The following is an 8,492-nucleotide window of genomic DNA, read 5'->3' on the forward strand; positions in this document are numbered from 1 at the left end:
GCTGCATTCATTCACCTTTTGTTCTTCGGAGCCGTTGCATCTAATGACAATACTTCTAAAAAAGCAGATTTCTCGACGTGGTGCAGCGGACTGTCCCTCATCAGTGACTTCCCCTGGCGTCTCAGCGGTTCCGGAGGTGTTTTTCTCTCTAAAAAAGCAAATTTCTACAGCGCAGCATGTCTCGCTGTCCTCACGGGTGCAACACACTCATTGAGGAGGGGGAGGGACACGATGTCTGCCTCGCGTGCTTGGGGGTCCAACACGCTGACGCAGCCGTTGTGGATAAATCCTGCCCGCACTGCGGGCGGATGGCTATTCAGACGTTGCAGTCACGGGTGGCTGTGTTCTTTTAAGAGCCTGCCACCACCTCATTTGCTTCCCGTCCTGTGACCGCGGTGGCTCCGGCCATGCCGTCAGCGACAGCAAGCAGCGTGGGTGAATTGGGGATTTCCGTGAGCGTTAATCCGTCAGCCACGGTGGTCCAGAAGAGGCACCTCTGGCTCAACCTTGCCCAGATGCCGGACGCCGAGAAGGTCCGCTTTCTCGCTGCTCCCATCTCGCAGGGTGGGCTTTTTGGTGAGCCCCGCCGCGGGCCAGCCGCCTTCCGTCTGTCGAGGTCCCGTTCGGGGGCTGCTCCTAAACAGCCCCGGCCACCTTTTTCGTCGTCCCCAGTTCCGGCGCCCCTCCTCAGGCGGCCCCCCGGAGGAAGACGTCAAGGAAAGGTCCGCCGTCTCATCAGCAGCGGCTGCGGAAGCACAAGCGCTCCTGATGAGGTGAACCCAAGGAGAACAAGATTGGGCCTAACCCCAGCCATTCCATCGCTGCCGGGTCGGACTGGGATGGTTCCTGCCCCATCCCAACATCTGCTGGGCCCCTTCGGGGGCCTGGTGCCCACATGTTCACAAGAGCTTTCGTTCCCCCTGGGTCTTTCTCACAGCCGCTCTCACCCTCTGCGGACGGTGTTCGGCGACTCGACGTTGCGTCACGGTGACACGCAGTGCAGAGTATAAACATAGCTAGCCCTCAGCACTCTCACCTCGACGGTGCGTAGAGCTGTGCCATCGCCAGGCAGGAAACACAGCGGAGCTGGTCCCTTCCCGTGGGGGTCTCCCCCGGCGGGGGACCGGCACTGCTGGCTGTCGAACCACCCCATCGCGGGGGCGATGAAGCTGATCGTACCTCTAGTCCCCCTGTTTCGGTCTTTGGATGCTTGGGTAGCACTTCCCAAGGCGTCACAGTGGCTACAGAATACGGTCCGTCTCGGCTATGCGATCCAATTCGTCAGGCCTCCGCCCAGGTTTCGGGGCATCCTCTTCACCTCAGCAGAGGCAGAGATGCTCCTGTACTACGGGCCGAGATTGCCTGTCCCCCCGGCCGAGATGTCCAGCGGGCTTTACAGGCCGTACTTCGACGTCCCCAAGAAAGGCGGAGGGTTGCGCCCTATTCTTGATCTGCGTACCCTGAACAAGCACCTGCAGAAGCTGCCGTTCAGGATGCTCATGCAGAGGTGCATCTTGACGTCTGGCAGACGTCAGGATTGGTTCGTAGCCATCGACCTGAAGGATGCATACTTTCATGTCTCGATTCTCCCTTGTCATCGGCCGTTCCTACGGTTCGCTTTCGAGGTGCACAGTGCACAGATTGTGACGCGGCATAGTGCTGTGGCGTTTTCCATAGGAACCCCATCTGTCGGTTCGACACAACGTCCCTCATGACACAACACTTGCCGTCCGCTGCAGCAGTCAAGAGATGCTCTCAGGCTCCTCAGCACAAAAGGTGAATGAATGCAGCACACCGTCTCCCTTTTATACCCGGATATCCGGGGGCGGAGTCCGGCATGCAAATTTAATTCTCCAATTTCATTGGCCTTTTCAAAATAGTCAGAAGATGATAGGTTCTCAAGTCAAACCCCATCTGTCGGTTCAACACAACGTCTCGTTCCCTCCATCAGGGAACGGAGGTTACATACGTAACCAAGATGTTTTATGGTAACACAAAATATTTCAACAAGGAGGAATCAAGAGACAAACATTTAGGTACCAAATATGCCAGGTTTTAATCACATTAAAGAGCCCATTATTTTCTATTTTTAAGGGTCCAAATATGGTATTTGAGTCCCCAACAACAAGTTTAAATGCATCCAATATCAAATAACACTGTCATGTCCTCAAAATATGCATTTAATATCACCCCATTTCTCATAGATCTCTTAACAGTTCCCTCTATGCAATTTGATGATTCAGTTTCTTTAAACCCCTCCCTTCCACAAGCCCACTGTGTTTTCGATTTGTCGGCTACCCCAGTCTGTTGTGACTTGTCTTTCCACACAGACGCACAACAAAATTTTTAGCTCTTGGAGGTTTGGTAGTAACTTGCACTAAGATTTTTGGTACACAGAGATTCTAAGGTTACAAAAAGGCATTGTTATGTGTTAGAAAGATAATGAAACTTATGTAAGCGAAAGGACCAACACCTAAACAGTAAACACAGTAGGCCTACAGTAAAGCCACGTTAATGCGCTAGCTGAAATGCTAACGTTTTATTGATTTATGAAACATTACAGCATATCAACGAAATCCATCCACATCTTTTATCATGAATCCAAGTAAAAAAAACGACAGACATTAAACTACAAATTTTTAGACAAAAGTTCTCACCTGATTTGCAGAACAAACTCAGAATGACAGTTATAGCTGCTGTAAATTAAATGTTACACCACATAAGACACAAAATTTGTGATTTTCAAAAATCAAAAGAAGATATAACTTAAACGTTTTATTAATTCCATTTACAGGTTGTAATTCTGAGATGTTTATTGGTCCAAATTAAGTTATGCTGACCCATCTTTCATGGAGAAACGTTTAGCAGATCCCACACTGAACTCACCAAGGTTGGAGAAAAAGTTGTCCGTAAAATGACAAAAGGTTTGGATTATACTGCTGTAGAATCGTGTAAAAATATTTGTATCCTCTGGTGCTTTACATCACCATCCTTTTGATTTGGAAGTAAAAATAACGACATGCTTGATTTTGCAGCACACAACACAGCGTCTCTGGCTCTGCTACATGATGTAAACACACAAGCTATCAGTTTTTGTGTTTGTGGGCAGGTCAGAGTGTTTGTGTTTTGCAGGCAAGATTATGCAGATGTGTTCATTTGTGACATGTGAAAATTACACTCAAAAGACTCGAAACCGAATAAGCTAATTGTTTGGGCTGTTTGCAGTCTACTGCTTATTTAAGTCAAGTCAAGTCAGCTTTATTTATATAGCGCTTTTTAAAATTTGCATTGTTACAAAGCAGCTGTACAGGAAAACATTGACTATAAGTAAAACATAAAAGGTTATGGAAGTCAAAACACAGGTCAAATATCAGACACACAATAAATTCCTATTTGCAGTGTTAATTAAATAAGACTATAAAATTCTAGCAGCCCCCCTAGCCAGGCAAAAAGTGCAAAACAGTATGCAAACGGTGGCGAGGAACCCAAAACTCCATTGGAGGAGAAAAAAAAACTCAGAGGGATACCAGGCCTAACCAGGGGATTCCAGTTCCCCTCTGGCAAAAACTGCTGCCTCTGCACAAGCTCGACAGTGCTTGCACAACAAGGCAAAATAAAAAAGTTAGATTTAAAATTATCCTTAATAATCTAATAGCAACTGAAGTTTTGTAGAGTCGCCACGTCCTTCATCCAGCATTTGTCAGGTCTGGGAATGGATTGCGCCCTGCCCGCTCCGGTAACCTTGGACTGCATCCTGCCCGCTCTAGTAACCTTGGAACAATGAGACAAGACTGGCTGAGAGTAGAGTACTGTTCTGCACTCTTTGATGCAACAAATGCATCAGTTGTTATTGGAAGTGTCCCTGGTTTTGGTTGATCTAACTAGTGCAGCCTAGATCTTTGAAATATATATATTATGATTCTAGGTATTACCAACTGACCTGACACCTGAGAGCGTAGTGCACCTGATGGACGTTAGAAGTTCTCTCAAGTAGTGAGGAGCTAAACCATGCAAGGCTTTATAGGTAATAAGCAAGATTTTAAAGTTTATGCGATGCTTTATAGGTAACCAGTGCAAGGTTGACAGAACCGGGCTAATATGCTCATACTTTTTTGTACGCATAAGAACTCGAGCTGCCGCATTTTGGACCAGTTGGAGTTTTTGTAATAGGCCTGCAGGGCAACCACCTAATAGTGCATTACAGTAATCTATTCTTGATGTCATAAAGGCATGTATAAGCTTCTCTGCATCTGATGGTGACAGCATATGACGTAGTTTAGATATATTTTTAAGATGGAAAAACGCAATTTTACAGGTGTTGGCGACCTGGTTCTCAAATGACAGAGTACTATCGAATATAAATCCAATATTCTTAGCTGAAGATGAGGGATTTATGGAAGATCCATCAATAGTTATAAGAATATAGCAGTATTCTTGGTTGTTACGTAGGGCGGTCTTCGGTCCGATAAGTAACACTTCAGTTATGTCCGAGTTCATTAATAAAAAATTGCTACTCATCCACTTTTTTATATCGACTATGCATTCCACTATTGATGGAATTGCTGTGTTTCATGAGGCTTCGAGGAAATATAGAGTTGCGTATCATCAGCATAACAGTAAAAGCTTACTCCGTGTCGCTTTATTATATCGCCTAGAGGTAGCATGTATAATGCGAAGAGCATAGGCCCTAAGACTGAGCCCTGTGGTACACCGTACTGGACTTGCGATTTGCGTGATACCTCATTGTTTATTGCTACATATTGAAAATGGTCGCATAAATACGATCTAAGCCATTTCAAAGCTATTTCCTTAATACCGACATCATTTTCGAGTCTATGTAGGAGCATGCTGTGGTCAATGGTGTCGAATGCAGCACTAAGATCTAGCAGCTCAATAAGGAGATACAACCTCGGTCGGACGCCATAAGCAGATAATTTGTAACTCTGATCAGAGCAGTCTCTGTACTGTGACGTGCTCTAAAATCCAGACTGGAAATCTTCATTGATCTCATTCCTTTGGAGGAAGGAGCATATTTGAGTTGAGACTACTTTTTCCAGAACTTTAGATAAGAAAGGTAGATTCGAAATAGGTCTGCAGTTAACTAGTTCTCCAGGGTCCAGATGGTTTTTTTTGACAAGGGGCCTTATAACAGACACCTTATACGCTTTAGGCACATAACATAATTGGGCACGTTAATAATGCTAAGTAGAGGATCTATAATTTCTGGGAGCATCTCTTTCAGTAGATTTGTAGGTATAGGGTCTAACATGCATGAAGTTGATTTAGATGATCTAATGATTTTAGAGAGTTCATCGTGATCTATAGTAGAAAATAAATATAATTTCTCCTTAGAGGCGCTGTAGTTAGTCGTTTGTTCAGCGGGATTCACTTCTGGTTGCATAGTTATAATTTTTTCTCTATCTTGGATTTTATTTGTGAAATAGTTCATAAAATCATCACTGCTATGCTGGTATACAGAATCAGAAGTTGCTGACAATTTATTTTTGGTTAATTTAGCCACTGTATCAAATAAAAACCTAGGGTTATGCTGGTTTTCTTCTATTAGTAATGAAAGGTAGGCAGATCTAGACGTTTTTAGGGCTTTCCTGTATTTTTTAATACTATCCTTCCAGGCAGTACGAAATACCTCTAATTTAGTTTTCTTAAAGTTGCGCTCCATTTTTCGTGCTGCTTTCTTTAGAGCCTGAGTGTGTTCATTATTCCACGGTGTCGGTCTGTCATTTTTAATCTTCTTTAAGCGCAGAGGAGCGACTATGTCTAGCGTTTCCGAGAAGGTGGCATTAATATTTTCAATGTTAAAGTCAAGATCTTCAACGTTATTACTCATGATAGAGATTTGAGACAATTCAGGCAAATTATCAAGAAACGCACCTTTTGTATTCGAAGTTATTGTTCTACAATATTTGTAACTTGGAGTTTGATTTGCCACCATTGGGTAGTGAAGCAAGCATGATACCAGATAATGATCCGAAATATCTTCGCTCTGCTGAAGGATTTTTACGTCGCCCACGTTTATACCGTAAGACAATATTAAATCTAAAGTATGATTACGAAGGTGAGTAGGTCCCGACACATGTTGTCTAACGCCCATGGAGTTAAGAGTGTCTTTAAAAGCCATTCCTAAAGCATCTGTATCATTATCTACATGAATGTTAAAGTCACCAACAACAAGGACTCTGTCTGCAGCCAGTACTAGTTCTGATAAGAACCCACCAAATTCTTTAATAAAATGTGTGTGGTGCCCTGGAGACCTATATACAATAGCCAGAATAAATTTTAAAGATGTTTTGTCCTTAGTATTAGGTATTGATGCATCAAGTACCATGACTTCAAAAGAATTGTATTTAGGATTAGACTTCTGAGAAATGCTAAAAGAGTTACGGTAAAGTGCAGCAACACCTCCCCCTCTGCCTTTTAGGCGAAGCTCGTGTTTATAATAATAATCTTGGGGGACAGACTCATTTAAAGTAATATAATCATCTGGCTTTAGCCATGTTTCTGTTAGACAGAGCATGTCTATTTTATGATCTATTATCATATCGTTAACAAAAAGTGCTTTATTAGAGAGAGATCTAATATTTAGCAATCCGAGTCGTAACAGTTGATTATCTGTATTATGTTCATGTTTAGTTAGTTTAACGTTAATTAATTTACCTTTGAGAGGTTTACGCATTATTTTATGTTTGTTAATCCAGGGGACAGACACAGTCTCTATTTTATGATGTTTGGGAGAAAGTATTATCGCATGTTGTGTATTTAGTGTGTTCTGCAACGTGAGACGGCAAGCAGACCGTTGGTTAAGCCATACTGTCTGCTCCCTGACCTGGGCCCCAGTGAGTCAAGTTTTAGCATTAAGACTTTGTGCCATATTTCTAGACAGTAGAAAAGCTCCAGCCCAGGAGGGGTGGAGACCATCACTTTTCAACAGGTCAGGTCTGCCCTCAAAATTTTTCCAGTTATTTATAAAAACTATATCATTCTGCTGGCACCACTCAGACAACCAGCCATTTAGATATGATATTCTGCTATGTATCATATCGTTTTTAAGGAGATCTTTATTTATCATGTGACACCCCTTTTCATCTCTCTCCACTGGCAACCGGTTGAAGCCCGGATCGTTTCAAGTCACTGATGTTTGCATACAGGACTATCACTGGATCTGCGCCGGCATACTTTCACACCCTACTACACTCCTACACCCCATCAAGAACCCTGTGTTCAGCAAACGAGTGGCGCCTTGTAATGCCTTCTCATAAGGGCACTAAATCCCTTTCCCACTCATTCTCCTTCACAACTCCTTCCTGGTGGAACAGTCTTCCCGCTGCGGTCCGGTCAAACACATCTCTCACAACCTTCTAAAAAAACTACTTAAAACACACCTCTTCGGCGAATACTTGACAGACAAATGAGAAAAAAAAGTCGCTAACCCTCTTCTCTCAACAGGTAGTGGTCTAGCTTTTGTTAAAACTAGTAACTTTGTATTAGCACCTATTGCTCTTTGTATCCTCCCATTCAATCGCAGTGGTCATCCTGTCAGGCCGGCCCCCGATCACATGGACTCTAAGGCCCTCAAAGAGCAGACAGCTAGATCCGGTGTGTAGTCAATATCCGGATTTGCAGTATTTATGATGTTTTTATATACCTGTAGTGCAGGGTGATCGCTCACGGTGGTGGATGTAAACATCGTTGGAGATTTTACTTAATGTTTAGGACTGGAAGAAGGGCCCGGACATTGATGAATATTGCCCGCTAAAAGCAGGCTAAATACAATAATAAGTAATTCCACTCTTTGACCATCTGCCCTGATATGATTTTGTTTTTTGGTAGCTTTCCTGTAGCTCAGTAGTAAGAGCATTGCGTTAACGATGCAAGGTTGTGGGTTTGATCCCAGGGGATTGCAGATACCTATGTAAAATGTATAGGATAATGCTATATAAGTCGCTTAAAAATAAAAGCGTCTACCAAATGCCTAAATGTAAATGCAAAATGTAGCCCTGATTTCCATACCGGGTCGGATGAAAGTGCTGAGCAAAACGCCTAAAACGCCAAAAAAAGTGTTTTTGGACCGCATAATTGCAAAATTGGGTTAGAGGGTTCAAATATCCCGCACCATTAAAGTCATATAAGTTTATGATGAATGCATTGCTGAGTGCTGCTGTAAACACACCAGTTCTGCCCGCCGCCATGTAATGCTGATACGTTTGTTCCTTTGTTGAAATCAGGTGGTTATATACATTGTATATAGCCTGAAACATAACCCTCACACAGCTAAACAGTTAGATAGAAACATAATTTGGATCATTATTGTCAAAATGCTTATTAAAAATAAGCATTTTAGCTAATAAAGGCATATGAAACAGTCGATTGTCATGATATTCAACTATATTTAGCTATCCTCATAGATGTAATAAGTACAGACACACACTAACGTTTAAGTTTAGGACTCATACGGTTAAAGGGATTGTCATGCA

Source organism: Barbatula barbatula (assembly GCF_947034865.1).
Source record: "Barbatula barbatula genome assembly, chromosome: 6".
In the NCBI taxonomy this organism is placed as follows: Eukaryota; Metazoa; Chordata; class Actinopteri; order Cypriniformes; family Nemacheilidae; genus Barbatula; species Barbatula barbatula.